Genomic DNA, 22,384 nt, shown 5'->3' on the forward strand with positions numbered 1-22,384 from the left:
TTACCGGGATTACTTCTGCAAGTAGACCAGCCACTGGAAGAGAAACTGTCCTACCTACCTGAATCTAAGAAAGGTAACGTCGAAACTTGTGTCATAGAAACTAATATGTTAGTTACTTCTGTGTCCTGGAGTGTTGACTCCGGGGCTTCAATTCATGCGTGTAACTCACTGTAGAGGTTCAAAGTTAGCAGAAGATTGAGTAAAGGCGAAGTGACACTGTTTTAGGGGACAACTGCAAGTGCTGCAGCTGCGGCAATTAGAATTTAGTTTTTGCAAAATTAATATATATATATAAATGCATATGTGCGGTTTCAAAAGATTTGCAAAAGGTTTTAATTCCCGGGATCCATGTGAGTAGAGAGTGCGGCACTGTCACTTGCAGCCGAGGGAAAGGTTTTCTCTTTTCGGGCAGTGCTTGATCGTTAAGGTCTGAGAGGTTAAGTGTAACACCATTTAGGATAATACCTGGTGGGCTAATCTTGCACCTGCCCACAGTCCCTGGGTTTTTATAAGATGGCTTGGCCCAAGGACCACTTAATGTAAGTGTTGGGCCCATAGGGTCCATGTGATGGGCTCAAGGGGGTCACTGAGTTTTTCAGTGAATTCGGCTGGGCCATGTAATAATGGCTGGGACAAACCCATTTGTCTGGTGTGTAGATCAATGCTAGGGTCCCACGCCATACAAAAAGCCCAACTGGGCAGCAGATTGGAAACTAATTAAACACTGAACACTTAATGGGCCAAAAGCCCATCACGAGCTGGGCTGATATGATCACCCATCTGTGGGGCGAATCAGAGATTAATGTTAGTGAAAGGATTGAGCCTTTTACCTTATCCACTCTCGGAAACCAAATTCAAATCTGATTTCAATCTGTTAACCTTCTGATAAGATCAGGAGTAAACTAACTTAATCTACAGATAGGATGAAGATTATCCCCTATCCAAATATAGATTTGGATTGGTATAACTCCAAATTAGGAGGATTCCTTAATCAAGAAGAAAGGAGGAGAAAACCAATTTGAAGACCAGATTTTCAACCAAGTTTTTACAAGAGAGAAGAAAAGTTGTTTGGCCATCTTCGTCCCAAGAATTCTCCTTCAGCCGCCACCAGCCCCTCTTGCATGATTCGATGTTTGTAGGAGAAAAAAGTCAAGAAATTTGTTCTTCACATCAGTCTTGCAGAAAAGACTGAAAAGGATTCAGTGCTCAGAGTTTCCAATGGGTTCTTGCGAAGGATCCAGGGTGGAGGACGCAACTTGCTGGTTCCGTTCCATCAACAGCTATGTCATCTTCAGCAGGAGCGGATCTTGGTATCTTCTTTGGGTGTGAACACCAACTTTTGGAGATATTGTTTCTCCGGATCAGGTATAATACTTGCTGTTCCCTTTTGATTAAGATATTGTTTCGCCCACCCATTCTGCACCTTTCATAGCATCCATTAGATGGATCCTACCATTCTTTCAGTGGTATCAGAGCCACAGGTTTGAATCTTGAACCAAAAGAAAATCAGATCTGAACCTGCGCAAATGGACAGAAGATGCTCTGCCAAGATTTGAGCAGACTTGTTTCTTTCGTTTCAAGAAATTGTTTCTTGTTAAGGGCGATTGATATGAAATTAATTTCTGTTAAATCCAAAATTTATTTAGAACTGTTCTTTATTTATTTTGATTTAATGGACTGTTCGAACATGGATATCGCTGTGCAGATTTGGCGCAGATGGTTTGCGCACCCTTTTCCCTTTATTTATTCTATTCAATTCGGTCTGTAAATAATTTTTTAATTTTCTAGGCTGAATGTATAGGATTTGATCAAGAATGTAATTAATTAATAGAAATAGGATATTTGTTTATTTTTTTTATTTGCTTGATTAAAGAAGAAGGAAGAAGAAGGTGGTGCTGGAGATTTGCAGAAATCATTCTCTGTTATTTACAGTTTGTGAAACAACAACCCTAGTGATTAACCTCTGTTTTGCAGGTGGTGCGAATAGTCCATAGTTGATTTGTGTTTGTCTAAAATCAAAATTATTAATTTTAGTTCTTTCATGAATTAATTCTTGAATTGAAAATCAGATTCAGACCATTCCGGACTAGATTGAACCAAAACTGTTTTGACCAAATCTGGTTTTCAAAAAAGGGACTGTTTTTCAGTCCATATTTTTCACACTTTCATTCCAAATCTGATGTTCAGTTACAGGGATCACTTCTGCAAGCAGACCAGCCACTGGAAGAGAAACTGTATTACCTACCTGGAATCTAAGAAAGGTAACGTCGAAACTTGTGTCATAGAAACTAATATGTTAGTTACTTCTGTGTCCTGGAATGTTGACTCCGGGGCATCAACTCATGCGTGTAACTCACTGTAGGGGTTCAAAGTTAGCAGAAGATTGAGTGAAGGTGAAGTGAAACTGTTTTTGAGGACAACTGCAAGTGTTGTAGCTATGACAATTGGAATTTTGTTTTTGCAAAATTAATATATATATAAATGCATATAGTGCGGCACTGTCACTTGCAGCCGAGGGAGAGGTTTTTTCTTTTCGGGCAGTGCTTGATCATTAAGGTCTGAGAGGTTAAGTGTAAGACTATTTAGGATAATACCTGATGGGATAATCTTGCACCTGCCCATAGTCCCTGGGTTTTTATAAGATGGCTTGGCCCAAGGACCATTTAATGTAAGTGTTGGGCCCATAGGGTCCATGTGATGGGCTCAAGGGGGTCACTGAGTTTTTCAGTGAATTCGGCTGGGCCATGTAATAAAGGCTAGGACGAACCCATTTTTCTAGTGTGTAGATCAATGCTAGGGTCCCACACCATACAAAGAAGTCGAACTGGGTTGCAGATTGGAAATTAATTAAACACTCAACACTTAATGGGCCAAATGCTCATCACGAGCTGGGCTGATATGATCACCCATCTGTGCGGAGAATCAGAGATTAATTTTAGTGAAAGGATTGGTCCTTTTACCTTATCCACTCTCGGAAATCGAATTCAAATCAGATTTCAATCTGTTAACCTTCTAATGAGATCAGGAGTAAACTACCTTAATCTACAGATAGGATGAAGATTATCCCCTATCCAAATATAGATTTGGATTGGTATAACTCCTAATTAGGAGGATTCCTTAATCAAGAAGAAAGGAGGAGAAAACCAATTCGAAGACCAGATTTTGAACCATGTTTTTACAAGAGAGAAGAAAAGTTATTCAGCCATCTTCATCCCAAGAGTTCTCCTCCAGCCGCCACCAACCCCTCTTGCAAGATTCGATGTTTGTAGGAGAAAAAAGTCAAGAAATTTGTTCTTAACATCAGACTTGTAGAAAAGACTGAAAAGGATTCAGTGCTCAGAGTTTCCAGTGGGTTTTTGCGAAGGATCCTGGGTGTAGGATGCACCTTGCAGGTTCCGTTCCATCAACAGCTGTGTCATCTTCAGCAGGAGCAGATCTTGGTATCTTCTTTGGGCGTGAACACCAACTTTTGGAGATATTGTTCCTCCGGATCAGGTATAATCTTTGCTGTTCCCTTTTGATTCAGATCTGGTTTGATTTTGGTTCAAGTTGTTAGACAGTTTTGTATGCCCTTAGCTTCAATCAAAATTGATGTACTTTATGAGTTTATTGTAAATGAATAAAAGTACATATTTGATTCATGTTCCCTTGGTATGTTTCTGTGTAATACCCTTAAATTGGACACTTATTGAGAGTCGTGTTAGTTTAGAACGTTTACAACCAGTGGGTCGGTCTAGGGAGACCTATCCTGCCAAGGCTGACACTGTGGTGCCACCAAGTCGGTTGGGGTGGCTTGTCTCAGCTACCGGGGTGAGACCCTAGGCACATACAGTGTGGGATTAATTGAATCTTTGAATTGGACCAGATTTCCAATATTGCCTTAGACCTTGGAGATTGATGGGCAAAACTGGAAAGTTACACCCGACCCCTAGACTCGATTACGATACTGCACTAGGTGTCAGATCGGGCTGTCTTTGATGTACCAATCAGTGAGATCCTTAGTGGTGGTCAAAACCTGGGTATGTTGGGACAATCTGAGAATTCATCTGAGTGGGTGATCATAGTGACAGGATCAGCCCCTTTGTCAGACGAAGGTAATGATCGGGGATACACTCTCACTGTTGGAAACCAAGACTGCCGGCAGCCGATTTCAACCGTTGAGATTTGTTTTGCAAAGTATATTTTATATGAGATATAAAAGTATATATATTATGGTTTCTAAAATGTTTGCAAAAGGGTTTTAATTCCTGGGATCCATATAAGTGGAGAGTGCAACACTGTTCCTTGCAGCCGAGGGAGAGGTCCTTTCTTGTCGGGCAGTGTATGATCATTATGGGCTGAGAGGTTAAGTGTAAGACCATTGAGGATAATACCTGATGGGCTAATCTTGCATCTGCCCACAGTCCCTGGGTGTTACAAGGTGGTTTGGCCCAGGGACCACTTAGGGTAAGTGTTGGGCCCATAGAGCCCATTTGATGGGTTTGAGGGGGTGCACTGTCTTTAATAGTGTATTCGACCAGGCCTTGTAACAAAGGCTGGGCCGAACCCATGTGGCTGATGTGTAGATCAATGCTTGGGTCCCACGCCTACAAGGAAGCCCAACTGGGCAGCAGTTAGGAAGGTTAAGTGAGCACATAAGCTTAATGGGCCTAAAGCCCATTTCGAACTGGGCTATTAATTTAATTAATTAAAGGGGCGAATTCTGAGATGGATTAGCAGTTAGGATAGGGTCTTGATCCTATCCACTCAGAGAGTCCAGATCTGAATGTGATTCAGATCTAGAAACCTCCTAATAAGATTAGGATAAAACTAATCTAATCTGCAGATAAGATAAGGGTTTATCCTTATCATTAGAAGAGAAGGCTGATCCAAATATGATTTGGATAAGCACCTCCTAATGGGATTAGGAGCTGATCTTTTCAAGTTAACAAAAAGAAGGAGGGGGCGGCAGCCTTGAGAGAGACCAAGAAACCAATCAGATCCTCTTTAGTGCTGAAATCAAGAAGAGAGAATTCTGCACCCTGCGAATACTCTCTTGCCACCTCCCTGCTCTTGCCGCCCTGTTTGCCAGTTCGATCTCCAACTGTGGGAGAAGTCAAGATTGGATCTTGACATCAATTCTTTGAGAAAGGATTAAAAAGGAAGCTGTGCTCACGTTCCATCCTGCTGTTTCTTGCGAAGGACAGAGTTCTTGGGGAAGAACACTACTGATTTTGCTCCATCCTGCACTGCGCCATCTTCAGTGGGAGTAGTCTTTGGATCTTTCCTTGGGCGTGAACACCTTTGTTGGGAGATATTGCTTCTCCGTATCAGGTATCATTCTCTCCCATTCCTTTTGGTTCAGATCTGGTTTAGTTTAAGGTTCAAGATTTATCCTTGAAAATATGATTTTCTAAATAGGGAATGTGATTCCCAGTTGAAGGGAGAGAAAAAAAAATTTTTGAAATTCGCCTCTTATTCCGCAATCTTTGGGCGTCCATGTGATGGATCTCTCAACCCTTCACAAGTAGAATCCTAGAATATTGTATTCTAAATTTAGGGAGTACGATTCCTAGTTGGGAGAAGGTAGGAAAATTTTTGAAATTCGCCCACCCTTTCTGCACCTTTTATGGCATCCATTAGATGGATCCTACCATTCTTCCAGTGGTATCAAAGCAACAGGTTCGAATTTTGAACCAAAAGAAAATCAGATCTGAACCTGCGCAAATGGATAGAAGATGTTCAACCAAGATTTGAGCAGACTTGTTTCTTTCTTTTCAAGAAATTGTTTCTTGTTAAGGGAGATTGATCTGAAATTAATTTTTGTTAAATCCAAAATTTATTTAGAACTGTTCTTTATTTATTTTGATTTAATGGACTGTTCGAACTTGGAGATCGCAGTGCAGATTTGGCGCAGATGGTTGGCGCAGATGGTTTGATCAAGAATGTAATTAATTAATAGAAATAGGATTTTTATATTTTATTTTGTTTTCTTGATTAAAGAAGATGGAAGAAGGCGGTGCTGAAGATTTGCAGAAATCATTCTCTGCGATTTACAGTTTGTGAAACAGCAACCCTAGTGATTAAAATCTGTTTTACAAGTGGTGCGAATAGTCCATAGTTGATTTGTGTTTGTCTAAAATCAAAATTATTAATTTTAGTTCTTTCATGAATTAATTTTTGAATTGAAAATCAGTTTCAGACCATTCCGGACTACATTGGACCAAAACTGTTTGGACCAAATCTGGGGTTCGAAAAAGGGACTGTTTTTCAGTCCATATTTCTCACACATTCGTTCCAAATCTGATATTCAGTTACAGGGATCACTTCTGCAAGCAGACCAGCGACTGGAAGAGGAACTGTTCTACCTACCTGGAATCTAAGAAAGGTAACGTCAAAACTTGTGTCATAGAAACTAATATGTTAGTTACTTCTGTGTCCTGGCGTGTTGACTCTGGGGCTTCAACTCATGCGTGTAACTCACTGTAGGGGTTCAAAGTTACTAGAAGATTGAGTAAAGGCGAAGTGACACTGTTTTTGGGGACAACTGCAAGTGTTGCAGCTGTGGCAATTGGAATTTTGTTTTTGCAAAATCAATATATATATAAATGCATATGTGCGGTTTCAAAAGATTTGCAAAATGTTTTAATTCCCGGGATCCATGTGAGTAGAGAGTGTGGCACTGTCACTTGCAGCCGAGGGAGAAGTTTTTTCTTTTTGAGCAGTGCTTGATCAGTAAGGTCTGAGAGGTTAAGTGTAAGACCATTTAGGATAATACCTGATGGGCTAATCTTGCACCTGCCCACAGTCCCTGGGTTTTTATAAGATGGCTTGGCCCAGGGACCACTTAATGTAAGTGTTAGGCCCATAGGGTCCATGTGATGGGCTCAAGGGGGTCACTGTGATTATCAGTGAATTCGGCTGGGCCATGTAATAAAGGCTGGTACGAACCCATTTGTCTGGTGTGGAGATCAATGTTAGGGTCCCACGCCATACAAAGAAGCCCAACTGGGCAACAGATTGGAAACCAATTAAACACTAAACACTTAATGGGCCAAAAGGCCATCACGAGCTGGGCTGATATGATCACCCATCTGTGGCGCGAATCAGAGATTAATGTTAGTGAAAGAATTGGGCCTTTTACCTTATCCACTTTTGGAAACCAAATTCAAATTAGATTTCAATCTGTTAACTTTCTGATGAGATCAAGAGTAAACTACCTTAATCTACAGATAGGATGAAAATTATCCCATATCCAAATATAGATTTGGATTGGTATAACTCCTAATAAGGAGGATTCCTTAATCAAGAAGAAAGGAGGAGAAAACCAATTCGAAGACCAGATTTTGAACCAAGTTTTTACAAGAGTGAAGAAAAGTTGTTTGTCCATCTTCGTCCCAGGAGTTCTCCTCCAGCCGCCACCAACTCCTCTTGCATGATTCGATGTTTGTAGAAGAAAAAAGTCAAGAAATTTGTTCTTCACATCAGTCTTGCAGAAAAGACTGAAAATGATTCAGTGCTCAGAGTTTCCAGTGGGTTCTTGCGAAGGATCCAAATGTGTAGGATGCACCTTGCTGGTTCCGTTCCATCAACAGCTGTGTCATCTTCAACAGGAGCGGATCTTGGTATCTTCTTTGGTCGTGAACACCAACTTTTGGAGATATTGTTTCTCTGGATCAGGTATAATCCCTACTATTCCCTTTTGATTCAGATCTGGTTTCATTATAGTTCAAGTAGAATCCTAGAATGTTGTATTCTAAATTTAGAGAATATGATTCCCAATTGGGAGAAGGTAGGAAAATTTTTGAAATTCGCCTACCCATTCTGCACCTTTCATGGCATCCATTAGATGGATCCTACCATTCTTTCAGTGGTATCAGAGCCACAGGTTCGAATCTTCAACCAAAAGGAAATCAGATCTGAACCTGCGCAAATGGACAGAAGATGTTCTGCCAAGATTTTGAGCATACTTGTTTCTTTTTTTCAAGAAATTTTTTCTTTTTAAGGGCGATTGATCTGAAATTAATTTCTGCTAAATCCAAAATTTATTTAGAACTATTCTTTATTTATTTTGATTTAATGGACTGTTCGAACCTGGAGATCGTAGTGCAGATTTGGCGCAGATGGTTTAGGCATCCTTTTCTCTTTATTTATTCTATTCAATTCGGTCTGTAAATAATTTTTTTATTTTTCTAGGCTGAATATATAGGATTTAATCAAGAATGTAATTAATTATTAGAAATAGGATATTTGTTTTTTTTTTATTTTATTTTCTTGATTAAAGAAGAAGGAAGTAGAAGGTGGTGCTGGAGATTTGCAGAAATCATTCTCTACTATTTACAGTTTGTGAAACAGCAACTCTAGTGATTAACCTCTGTTTTGCAGGTGGTGCGAATAGTTCATAGTTGATTTGTGTATGTCTAAAATCAAAATTATTAATTTTAGTTCTTTCATGAATTAATTCTTGAATTGAAAATCAGTTTTAGACCATTCCGGACTACATTGGACCAAAACTGTTTCGACCAAATCTGGGGTTCAAAAAAGGGACTGTTTTTCAGTCCATATTTCTCACACTTTCATTCCAAATCTGATGTTCAGTTACAGGGATCACTTCTGCAAGCAGACAAGCCACTGGAAGAGGAACTGTCGTACCTACCGGGAATCTAAGAAAGGTAACGTCGAAACTTGTGTCATAGAAACTAATATGTTAGTTACTTCTGTGTCCTGCCGTGTTGACTCCGGGGCTTCAACTCATGCGTGTAACTCATTGTAGGGGTTCAAAGATACCAGAAGATTGAGTAAAGGCGAAGTGACACTTTTTTTGCGGACAACAGCAAGTGTTGCAGCTGCGGCAATTGGAATTTTGTTTTTGCAAAATTAATATATATATAAATGCATATGTGCGGTTTCAAAAGATTTGCAAAAGGTTTTATTTCCCGAGATCCATGTGAGTAGAGAGTGCGGCACTGTCACTTGCAGCCGAGGGAGAGGTTTTCTCTTTTCGGGCAGTGCTTGATCATTAAGGTTTGAGAGGTTAAGTGTAAGACCATTTAGGATAATACCTGATGGGCTAATCTCGCACGTGCCCACAGTCTCTAGGTTTTTATAAGATGGCTTGGCCCAGGGACCACTTAATGTAAGTGTTGGGCCCATAGGGTCCATGTGATGGTCTCAAGGGGGTCACTGAGTTTTTCAGTGAATTCGGCTGGCCCATGTAATAAAGGCTGGGACGAACCCATTTGTCTGGTGTGTAGATCAATGCTAGGGTCCCACACCATACAAAGAAGCCCAATTGGGCAGCAGATTGGAAACTAATTAAACACTGAACACTTAATTGTCCAAAAGCCCATCACGAGCTGTGCTGATAGGATCACCCATCGGTGGGACGAATCAAAGATTAATGTTACTGAAAGGATTGGGCCTTTTACCTTATCCACTCTCGGGAACCAAGTTTAATTCATATTTCAATCTGTTAACCTTCTGATAATATCAGGAGTAAACTACCTTAATATACAGATAGGATGAAGATTATCCCCAATCCAAATATAGATTTGGATTGGTATAACTCCTAATTAGGAGGATACCTTAATCAAGAAGAAAGGAGGAGAAAACCAATTCGAAGACCAGATTTTGAACCATGTTTTTACAAGAGAGAAGAACAGTTGTTCGGCCATCTTCGTCCCAGGAGTTCTCCTCCAACCACCACCAACCCTTCTTGCAAGATTCGATGTTTGTAGGAGAAAAAAGTCAAGAAATTTGTTCTTCACATCAGTCTTGCAGAAAAGACTGAAAAGGATTCAGTGCTCAAAGTTTCCAGTGGGTTCTTGCGAATGATCCAGGGTGTAAGACGCACCATGCTGGTTCCGTTCCATCAACAGCTGTGTCATCTTCAGCAGAAGCGGATCTTGGTATATTCTTTGGGCGTGAACACCAACTTTTGGAGATATTGTTTCTCCGGATCAGGTATAATCCTTGTTGTTCCCTTTTGATTAAGATCTGGTTTGATTATGGTTCAAGTAGAATCCTAGAATATTGTATTCTAAATGTTGGGAATACGATTCCCAGTTGGGAGAAGATAGGAAAATTTTTGAAATTCGCCCACCCATTCTGCACCTTTCATGGCATCAATTAGATGGATTCTACTATTCTTTCAGTGGTATCAGAGCCACAGGTTCGAATCTTGAACCAACAGAAAATCATATCTGAACTTGCGCAAATGAACAGAAGATGTTCTGCCAAGATTTGAGCAGACTTGATTCTTTCTTTTTAAGAAATTGTTTCTTGTTAAGGGCGATTGATCTGAAATTAATTTCTGTTAAATCCAAAATTTATTTAGAATTGTTCTTTATTTATTTTGATTTAATGGACTGTTCGAACCTGGAGATCGCAGTGCAGATTTGGCGCAGATGGATTGCGCACCCTTTTCCCTTTATTTATTCTATTCTATTCGGTCTGTAAATTATTTTTTTATTTTTCTAGGGTGAATATATAGGATTTGATCAAGTATGTAATTAATTAATAGAAATAGGATTTTCGTTTTTTTTTATTTTATTTTCTTGATTAAAGAAGGAGGAAGAAAAAGGCGGTGCTGGAGATTTGCAAAAATCATTTTCTGCGGTTTACAGTTTGTGAAAAAGCAACCCTAGTGATGGTTTAGGCACCCTTTTCCCTTTATTTATTCTATTCTATTCGGTCTGTAAATAATTTTTTTATTTTTCTAGGCTGAATATATAGGATTTAATCAAGAATGTAATTAATTATTAGAAATAGGATATTTGTTTTTTTTTTTATTTTATTTTCTTGATTAAAGAAGAAGGAAGTAGAAGGTGGTGCTGGAGATTTGCAGAAATCATTCTCTGCTATTTACAGTTTGTGAAACAGCAACCCTAGTGATTATCCTCTGTTTTGCAGGTGGTGCGAATAGTCCATAGTTGATTTGTGTTTGTCTAAAATCAAAATTATTAATTTTAGTTCTTTCATGAATTAATTCTTGAATTGAAAACCAGTTTCAGATCATTTCGGACTAGATTGGACCAAAACTGTTTGGACCGAATCTGGGGTTCAAAAAAGAGACCATTTTTCAGTCGATATTTCTCACACTTTCGTTCCAAATCTGATGTTTAGTTATAGGGATCGCTTCTGCAAGCATACCAGCCACTGGAAGAGGAACTGTCCTACCTACCTGGAATCTAAGAAAGGTAATGTCGAAACTAGTGTCATAGAAACTAATATGTTAGTTACTTCTATGTCGTCGCGTGTTGACTCCAGGTCTTCAACTCATGCGCGTAACTCACTGTAGGGGTTCAAAGTTAGCAGAAGATTGAGTGAAGGCGAAGAGACACTGTTTTTGGGGACAACTACAAGTGTTGCAGCTGCGGAAATTGGTATTTTGTTTTTGCAAAATTAATATATATATAAATGCATATGTGCGGTTTCAAAAGATTTGCAAAAGGTCTTAATTCCCGGGATCCATGTGAGTAGAGAGTGCGGCACTGTCACTTGCAGCCGAGGGAGAGGTTTTCTCTTTTCGGGCAGTGATTGATCATTAAGGTCCGAGAGGTTAAGTGTAAGACCATTTAGGATAATACTTGATGGGTTAATCTTGCACCTGCCCACAGTCCCTGGGTTTTTATAAGATGGTTTGGCCCAGGGACCACTTAATGTAAGTGTTGGGCGCATAGGGTCCATGTGATGGGTTCAAGGGGTCACTGAGTTTTTCAGTGGATTCGGCTGGGCCATGTAATTAAGGCTGGGACGAACCCATGTGTCTGGTGTGTAGATCAATGTTAGGGTCCCACGCCATACAAAGAAGCCCAACTGGGCAGCAGATTGGAAACTAATTAAACACTGAACACTTAATGGGCCAAAAGCCCATTACGAGCTGGGCTGATATGATTACCCATCTGTGGGGCGAATTAGAGATTAATGTTAGTGAAAGGATTGGGCCATTTACCTTATCCACTCTCGGAAACCAAATTCAAATCAGATTTCAATTTGTTAACCTTTTGATAACATCAGGAGTAAATTACCTTAATCTGCAGATAAGATGAAGATTATCCCTATCCAAATATAGATTTGGATTGGTATAACTCATAATTAGGAGGATTTCTTAATCAAGAAGAAAGGTGGAGAAAATCAATTCGAAGACCAGATTTTGAACCAAGTTTTTACAAGAGAGAAGAAAATTTGTTCAGCCATCTTCGTCCTAGGAGTTGTCCTCCAGCCGCCACCAACCCCTCTTGCAAGATTCGATGTTTGTAGGAGAAAAAAGTCAAGAAATTTGTTCTTAACATCAGTTTTGCAGAAAAGACTGAAAAGGATTCAGTGCTCAGAGTTTCTAGTGGGTTCTTGCGAAGGATCCAGTGTGTAGGACGCACCCTGCTGGTTCCGTTCCATCAACAGCTGTGTCATCTTCAGCAGGAGCGGATCTTGGTATCTTCTTTAGGCGTGAACACCAACTTTTGGAGATATTGTTTCTCCGGATCAGGTATAATCCTTCTTGTTCCCTTTTGATTTAGATCTGGTTTGATTATGGTTCAAGTAGAATCCTAGAATGTTGTATTCTAAATTTAGTGAATATGATTCCCAGTTGGGAGAAGGTAGGAAAATTTTTGAAATTCACACACCCAATTTGCACCTTTCATGGCATCCATTAGATGGATCCTACCATTCTTTAAGTGTTATTAGAGCCACAAGTTCGAATCTTGAACCAAAAGAAAATCAGATCTGAACCTGCACAAATGGACAGAAGATGTTTTGCCAAGATTTGAGCAGACTTGTTTCTTTCTTTTCAAGAAATTGTTTCTTGTTAAGGGCGATTGATCTGAAATTAATTTCTGTTAAAATCAAAAATTTATTTAGAACTGTTCTTTCTTTATTTTGATTTAATGGACTTTTCGAACCGGGTGATCGTAGTGCAGATTTGGCGCAGATGGTTTGCGCATCCATTTCCCTTTATTTATTCTATTCAATTCGGTCTGTAAATAATTTTTTTATTTTTCTAGACTGAATGTATAAGATTTGATCAAGAATGTAATTACTTAATAGAAATAGGATTTTTGTTTTTTTTTTTATTTTATTTTCTTGATTAATGATGAAGGAAGAAGAAGGCGGTGCTGGAGATTTGCCAAAATCATTCTCTGCGATTTACAGTTTGTGAAACCGCAACCCTAGTGATTAACCTCTGTTTTGTAGGTGGTGCGAATAGTCCATAGTTGATTTGTGTTTGTCTAAAATCAAAATTATTAATTTTAGTTCTTTCATGAATTAATTCTTGACTAGAAAACCAGTTTCAGACCATTTCGGACTAGATTGGACTAAAACTGTTTGGACCGAATCAGGGGTTCGAAAAGGAGACTGTTTTTCAGTCCATATTTCTCACACTTTCGTTCCAAATCTGATGTTCAGTTATAGGGATCACTTCTGCAAGCAAACCAGCCACTAGAAGAGGAACTGTCCTACCTACCTGGAATCTATGAAAGGTAACGTCGAAACTTGTGTAATAGAAACTAATATGTTAGTTACTTCTATGTCGTGGCGTGCTGAATCTGGGGCTTCAACTCATGCGTGTAACTCACTGTAGGGGTTCAAAGTTAGCAGAAGATTGAGTGAAGGCGAAGTGACACTGTTTTTTGGGACAACTGCAAGTGTTGCAGCTGCGGCATTTGGAATTTTGTTTTTGCAAAATTAATATATATATGAATGCATATGTGCGGTTTCAAAAGATTTGCAAAAGGTTTTAATTCCCGGGATCCATGTGAATAGAGAGTATGGCACTGTCACTCTGCAGATAGGATGACGATTATCCACTATCCAAATATAGATTTGGATTGCTATAACTTCAAATTAGGAGGATTTCTTAATCAAGAAGAAAGGAGGAGAAAACCAATTCGAAGACCAGATTTCGTACCAAGTTTTTAAAAGAGAGAAGAAAAGTTGTTCAGCCATCTTTGTCCCAGCCGCCACCAACCCCTCTTGCAAGATTCGATGTCTGTAGGAGAAAAAAGTCAAGAAATTTGTTCTTCACATCAGTCTTGTAGAAAAGACTGAAAAGGATTCAGTGCTCAGAGTTTCCAGTGGGTTCTTGCGAAGGATCCAGTGTGTAGGACGCACCCTACTGGTTCCGTTCCATCAACAGCTGTGTCATCTTCAGCAGGAGCGGATCTTAGTATCTTCTTTGGGCGTGAACACCAACTTTTGGAGATATTGTTTCTCCGGATCAGGTATAATCCTTCCTGTTCCCTTTTGATTCAGATCTAGTTTGAATATGGTTTAAGTAGAATCCTAGAATATTGTATTCTAAATTTTGGGAATATGATTCCAAGTTGGGAGAATGTGGAAAATTTTTGAAATTCGCCCACCCATTCTGCATCTTTCATGGCATCCATTAGATGGATCCTACCATTCATTCAGTCGTATCAGAGCCACAGGTTTGAATCTTGAACCAAAAGAAAATCAGATGGGAACCTGCGCAAATGGATAGAAGATGTTCTGCCAAGATTTGAGCGAACTTGTTTCTTTCTTTTCAAGAAATTGTTTCTTTTTAAGGGCGATTGATATGAAATTAATTTCTGTTAAATGCAAAATTTATTTAGAACTGTTCTTTATTTATTTTGATTTAATGGACTTTTCGAACCTGGAGATCGCAGTGCAGATTTGGCGCAGATGGTTTGTGCATCCTTTTCCCTTTATTTATTCTATTCAATTTGGTCTATAAATAATTTTTTTATTTTTCTAGACCGAATGTATAGGATTTGATCAAGAATGTAATTACTTAATAGAAATAGGATTTTTATTTTATTTTTATTTTATTTTCTTGATTAAAGATGAAGGAAGAAGAAGGCGGTGCTGGAGATTTGCAGAAATCATTCTCTGCGATTTACAGTTTGTGAAGCTGCAACCCTAGTGATTAACCTCTGTTTTCTAGGTGGTGCGAATAGTCCATAGTTGACTTGTGTTTGTCTAAAATCAAAATTATTAATTTTAGTTCTTTCATGAATTATTTCTTGACTTGAAAACCAGTTTCGGACCATTTCGGACTAGATTGGACCAAAACTGTTTGGACCGAATCTGGGGTTCGAAAAAGAGACTGTTTTTCAGTCCATATTTCTCACACTTTCGTTCCAAATCTGATGTTCAGTTATAGGGATCACTTCTGCAAGCAGACCAGCCACTGGAAGAGGAACTGTCCTGCCTACCTGGAATCTAAGAATGGTAACGTCGAAACTTGTGTCATAGAAACTAATATTTTAGTTACTTCTGTGTCTTGGCGTGTAGACTCCGGGCTTCAACTCATGCGTGTAACTCACTGAAGGGGTTCAAAGTTAGCAGAAGATTGAGTGAAGGTGAAGTGACATTGTTTTTGGAGACAACTGCAAGTGTTGCAGCTACGACAATTGGAATTTTGTTTTTCCAAAATTAATATATATATAAATGCATATGTGCGGTTTCAAAAGATTTGCAAAAGGTTTTAATTCCCGGGATCCATGTGAGTAGAGAGTGCGGCACTGTCACTTGCAGCCGAGGGAGAGGTTTTCTCTTTTCGGGCAGTGCTTGATCATTAAGTTCTGAGAGGATAAGTGTAAGACCATTTAGGATAATACCTGATGGGCTAATCTTGCACCTGCCCACAGTCCCCTGGGTTTTTATAAAATGGCTTGGCCAAGGGACCACTTAATGTATGTGTTGGGCCCATAGGATCCATGTGATGGGCTCAAGGGGGTCACTGAGTTTTTCAGTGGATTCGGATGGGACATGAAATAAAGGCTGGGACGAACCCATTTGTCTGGTGTGTAGATCAATGCTAGGGTCCCACGCCATACAAAGAAGCCCAACTGGGCAGCAGATTGGAAACTAATTAAACACTGAACACTTAATGGGCCAAAAGCCCATTATGAGCTGGGCTAATATGATCACCCATTTGTGGGGCGAATCAGAAATTAATGTTAGTGAAAGTATTGGGCCATTTAACTTATCCACTCTCGGAAACCAAATTCAAATCAAATTTCAATTTGTTAACCTTCTGATAACATCAGGAGTAATCTACCTTAATCTACAGGTAGGATGAGGATTATCCCCTATCCAAATACAGATTTGGATTGCTATAACTCCTAATTAGGAGGATTTCTTAATCAAGAAGAAAGTAGGAGAAAACCAATTCGAAGACCAGATTTCGTACCAAGTTTTTAAAAGAGAGAAGAAAAGTTGTTCAGCCATCTTCGTCCCATCCGCCACCAACCCCTCTTGCAAGATTCGATGTTTGTAAGAGAAAAAAGTCAAGAAATTTGTTCTTCACATCAGTCTTGCAGAAAAGACTGAAAAGGCTTCAGTGCTCAGAGTTTCCAGTGGGTTCTTGCGAAGGATCCAGTGTGTAGGACGCACCCTACTAGTTCCGTTCCATCAACAGCTGTGTCATTTTCAGCAGGAGCGGATCTTGGTATCATCTTTGGGCGTGAACACCAACTTTTGGAGATATTGTTTCTCCGGATTAGGTATAATCCTTCCTGTTCCGTTTTGATTCAGATCTAGTTTGATTATGGTTCAAGTAGAATCCTAGAATATTGTATTCTAAATTTAGGGAATATGATTCCCAGTTGTGAGAAGGTAGGAAAATTTTTGAAATTCGCCCACCCATTCTGCACCTTTCATGGCATCCATTAGATGGATCCTACCATTCATTCAGTCGTATAAGAGCCACAGGTTTGAATCTTGAACCAAAAGAAAATCAGATGTGAACCTGCGCAAATGGACAGAAGATGTTCTGCCAAGATTTGAGCAGACTTGTTTCTTTTTTTCAAGAAATTGTTTCTTGTTAAGGGCGATTGATCTGAAATTAATTTCTGTTAAATCCAAAATTTATTTAGAACTGTTCTTTATTTATTTTGATTTAATGGACTTTTCGAACCTGGAGATCGCAGTGCAGATTTGGCGCAGATGGTTTGCGCATCCTTTTCCCTTTAGTTATTCTATTCAATTTGGTCTGTAAATAATTTTTTTTTATCTTTCTAGACTGAATGTAGAGGATTTTATCAAGAATGTAATTACTTAATAGAAATAGGATTTTTGTTTTTTTTTATTTTATTTTCTTGATTAAAGAAGAAGGAAGAAGAAGGCGGTGCTGGAGATTTGCAGAAATCATTCTCTGCGATTTACAGTTTGTGAAACTGCAACCCTAGTGATAAACCTCTATTTTGTAGGTGGTGCGAATAATCCATAGTTGATTTGTGTTTGTGTAAAATCAAAATTATTCATTTTAGTTCTTTTCATGAATTAATTCTTGAATTGAAAAGCAGTTGCAGATCATTTCGTACTAGATTGGACCAAAACTGTTTGGACCGAATCTAGGGTTCGAAAAAGGGACTGTTTTTCAGTCCATATTTCTCACACTTTCGTTCCAAATCTGATGTTAGTCATAGGGATCACTTCTACAAGCAGACCAGCCACTGGAAGAGGAACTGTCCTACCTACCTGGAATCTAAGAAAATTAACGTCAAAACTTGTGTCCTAGATACTAATATGTTAGTTACTTCTGTGTCCTAGCGTCATGATTTCAGGGCATCAACTCATGCGTGTAACTCACTGTAGGGGTTCAAAGTTAACAGAAGTTTGAGTGAAGGCGACGTGACACTGTTTTTGGGGACAACTGCAAGTGTTGCAGCAGTGACAATTGGAATTTTGTTTATGGAAAATTAATATATATATAAGTGCATATGTGCGGTTTTAAAAGATTTGCAAAAGGTTTTAATTCCCGAGATCCATGTGAGTAGAGAGTGCGGCACTATCACTTGCAACCGAGGGAGTGGTTTTTTCTTTTCGAGCAGTGCTTGATCATTAAGGTCTGAGAGGTTATGTGTAAGACCATTTAGGATAATACCTGATGGGCTAATTTTGCACCTCCTCACTGTCCTGGGTTTTTATAAGATGGCTTGGCCCAGGGACCACTTAATGTAAGTGTAGGGCCCTTACTGTCCATGTAATGGGCTCAAGGGGGTCACTGAGTTTTTTAGTGAATTCGGATGGGCCATGTTATAAAGGCTGGGATGAACTCATGTGTCTGGTGTGTAGGTCAATGTTAGGGTCCCATGCCTTACAAAGAAGCCCAACTGGGCAGCAGATTGGAAACTAATTAAACACTGAATACTTAATGGACGAAAAGCCCAGTACGAGCTAGGCTGATATGATCACCCATCTGTGAGGCGAATCAGAGATTAATGTTAGTGAAAGGATTGGGCCTTTTACCTTATCCACTCTCGGAAACCAAATTCAAATCAGATTTCAATTTGTTAACCTTCGGATAACATCAGGAGTAAACTACCTTAATCTACAGATAGGATGAAGATTATCCCTATCCAAATATAGATTTGGATTGGTATAACTCTTAATTAGGAGGATTTCTTAATCAAGAAGAAAGGCGGAGAAAATTAATTTGAAGACCAAATTTCGAACTGTGTTTTTAGAAGAGTGAAGAAAAGTTGTTCAGCCATCTTCGCCCCAGTAGTTCACCTCCAGCCGTGACCAACCCCTCTTGCAAGATTCGATGTTTGTAGGAGAAAAAAGTCCAGAAATTTGTTCTTCACATCAGTCTTGTAGAAAAGACTGAAAAGGATTTAGTGCTCAGAGTTTCCAGTGGGTTCTTGCGAAAGATCCAGTGTGTAGGACGCACCCTGCTGGTTCCATTCCATCAACAGCTGTGTCATCTTCAGCAGGAGCGGATCTTGGTATCTTCTTTGGAAAAGAACACCAATTTTTGCAGATATTGTTTCTCCGGAACAGGTATAATCCTTGTTGTTACCTTTTGATTCAGATCTGGTTGATTATGGTTCAAGTAGAATCCTAGAATATTGTATTCTAAATTTAGGGAATATGATTCCCAGTTGGGAGAAGGTAGGAGGTGCTTATCCAAATCATATTTGGATCAGCCTTCTCTTTTAGTCATAAGGATAAACCCTTATCTTATCTGCAGATTAGATTAGCTTTATCCTAATCTTATTAGGAGGTTTCTAGATCTGAATCACATTCAGATCTGGACTCTCTGAGTGGATAGGATTAAGACCCTATCCTAACTGCTAATCCATCTCAAAATTTTCCCCTTTAATTAACTAAATTAATAGCCCAGTTCGAAATGGGTTTTAGGCCCATTAAGCTTATGTGCTCACTTAACCTTCCTAACTGCTGACCAGTTGGGCTTCCTTGTATGGCGTGAGACCCAAGCATTGATCTACACATCAGCCACATGGGTTCAGCCCTGCCTTTGTTACAAGGCCTGGTCGAATACACTGTCAAGACAGTGCACCCCCTGAAACCCATCAAATGGGCTCTATGGGCCCAACACTTACCCTAAGTGGTCCCTGGGCCAAGCCACCTTGTAACACACAAGGACTGTGGGCAGATGCAAGATTAGCCCATCAGGTATTATCTTCAATGGTCTTACACTTAACCTCTCAGCCCAAAATGATCATACACTGCCCGATAAGAGAGGACCTCTCCCTCGGCTGCAAGGAACAGTGTTTCACTCTCCACTTATATGGATCCCAGGAATTAAAACCTTTTTGCAAACATTTTAGAAACCATAATATATATACTTTTATATCTCATATAAAATATACTTTGCAAAACCAATTTCAACGGTTGAAATGGGCTGTCGGCAATCTTGGTTTCCAACAGTGAGAGCGCATCCCCAATCATTACCTTTGTCCGACAAAGGGGCTGATCCTGTCACTATGATCACCCACTCAGATGAATTCTCGGATTGTCCCAACATACCCAGGTTTTGACCCCCGGTAAGGATCTCACTGATTGGTACATCAAAGGCAGCCCGATCCGACACCTAGTGCAGTATCATAATCGAGTCTAGGGGTCGGGTGTAACTTTCCAGTTTTGCCCATCAATCTCCAAGGTCCAGGGCAATACTGGAAATCTGGTCCAGTTCAAAGATTCAATTAATCCCACACTGTATGTGCCTAGGGTCTCACCCCGGTAGCTGAGACAAGCCACCCCAACCAACTTGGTGGCACCGCAGTGTCAGCCTTGTCAGGATAGGTCTCCCCAGACCGACCCACTGGCTGTGAACATTCTAAACTAACACGAGTCTCAATAAGTGTCCAGTTTAAAGGTATTACACAGAAACATACCAAGGGAACATGAATCAAATATGTACTTTTATTCATTTACAATAAACTCATAAAGTACATCAATTTTGATTGAAGCTAAGGGCATACAAAACTGTCTAACAGCTCCCACTTGCACTTAGGTCCAATCAGGTACTAACCGGAGTCCCATGCTTTCCACGTGTTTCTCAAACACTTTCTGTGACAGTGGCTTTGTCAATGGGTCTGCTACATTTTCCGCTGACGCTACCTTCTGAATTAGGACGTCCCCTCTACCAACAATCTCCCGCAGTACATGGTACTTCCTCTCAATGTGCTTCGACTTCGAGTGGGCTCGTGGCTCCTTAGCCTGAGCAATGGCTCCATTGTTGTCACACAACAATGGGATGGGTGATGTGTCGGACGGAACTACTCCCAACTCATGAATGAACTTCTTCATCCATACGGCTTCTTTGGCAGCCTCACTTGCGGCAATGTACTCGGCCTTGGTCGTGGAGTCTGCAGTGGACCCCTGTTTGCTGCTTTTCCAGCAAACAGCACACGATCCTATCGTGAAAACATATCTAGATGTATACTTTTTATCATCTGGGTCTGACTGGAAATCGGCATCTGTATACCCTTGGATCTGTAGTGAGCTACCGTCGAATACTAGACAAAACTCTTTTGTCCTTCGAAGGTACTTAAGTATGTTTTTCACAACAGTCCAATCCTCTTGCCCTGGGTTGGCCTGAAATCTACTTACTACACTCACTGCCTGAGCTATGTCAGGACGAGTGCACAACATGGCATACATGATGCTCCCTATGACAAAGGCATAGGGAATGTCTTTCATGCCATCAATCTCATTAAAAGTCTTGGGAGACATCTTCTTGGAGAGAGTGACTCCGTGCCTGAAAGGAACATTTCCTTTCTTGGAGTTTTCCATGCTATATCTTTTGACTATTTTGTCAATGTAGGCAGATTGGGATAATCCTATTATCCGCTTCGATCTATCTCTATAGAGTCGAAAACCCAGTATATAGGAGGCTTCTCCAAGATCTTTCATGGAGAATTGCTGTGATAGCCATACTTTCACCGTAGTTAACATACCTACATCATTCCCAATGAGTAGAATGTCATCTACATACAGAACCAAGAAGGTAAACTTATCTCCACTGTACTTCCTGTAGACACAGGGTTCATCCGGATTCTGCTCGAAGTCAAACGATTTGACGGCAGAGTCAAAACGGATGTTCCAACTTCTAGAAGCTTGCTTAAGTCCATAAATGGATCTATTAAGTTTACATACCATGTTTTCCTGACCTGCAGCAATGAAGCCTTGCGGCTGCTGCATATAGATATCTTCAGTAAGATCTTCATTCAGGAATGCAGTTTTGACATCCATTTGCCAAATCTCATAATCATGGTATGCTGCTACAGCTAGCAGGATCCTAATGGATTTAAGCATGGCCACAGGCGAAAAGGTTTCCTCATAATCGATGCCCTCTTTCTGAGTGTACCCTTTCGCCACCAGGCGAGCCTTGAAGGTCTCAACCTTACCATCGGGGCCCTTCTTCCTCTTGTAAATCCATTTGCAACCGATTGCTTTTACCCCGGAGGGTGGATCTACTAGAGTCCAGACTCCATTGGTCTCTATTGAGTCCATCTCTGCTCTCATGGCCTCCACCCACTTCTGGGAATCTATGTCCAACATAGCTTCCGTGTAAGTCACGGGATCCTCCTCACTAGTCAATGTTTCCACTAGGTAACTATCCTGGTCATAACCATAACGGACTGGTGACCTGGATACCCGAGTGGATCTTCTAGGTTGGTCACTACCTGGAACTTGTGGGACATCTCCCACTACTCCTGAGCTCTCCTCATCAAGAACAACTTCCTGACGATGGGTGTCCAGGATATAGTCGGTTTCCAAGAATTGCGCATTACGACTGCAGAACACTTTCTGCTCACTTGGGTCATAGAATAGGTAACCTATAGAGTGTCTAACACTTGGTTTCTTTCCGGTCCAAAGTTCATATGGAGTATCCGAAACCGATTTGGTTGGAACCCGATTCAGCACATAAATCGCAGTCTCTAATGCGTAACCCCAAAAGGATGTGGGTAACTCTGAGTGTATGAGAAGTGACCGGACCATATCCAATAAGGTTCTATTCCTCCTCTCCGAAACACCGTTAAGTTGTGGTGTAGCAGGAGGAGCTAATTGTGATACTATCCCATTGTCCTTTAAGTAGTCCCTGAATTCATCAGAGAGATACTTGCCACCTCGATCTGATCGAAGGGCCTTAATTTCTCTCCCTAAC

This window comes from Nelumbo lutea, chromosome 1 (genome assembly GCF_056320005.1).
Source record: "Nelumbo lutea isolate HS-2025 chromosome 1, American lotus-T2T, whole genome shotgun sequence".
NCBI lineage: Eukaryota > Viridiplantae > Streptophyta > Magnoliopsida > Proteales > Nelumbonaceae > Nelumbo > Nelumbo lutea.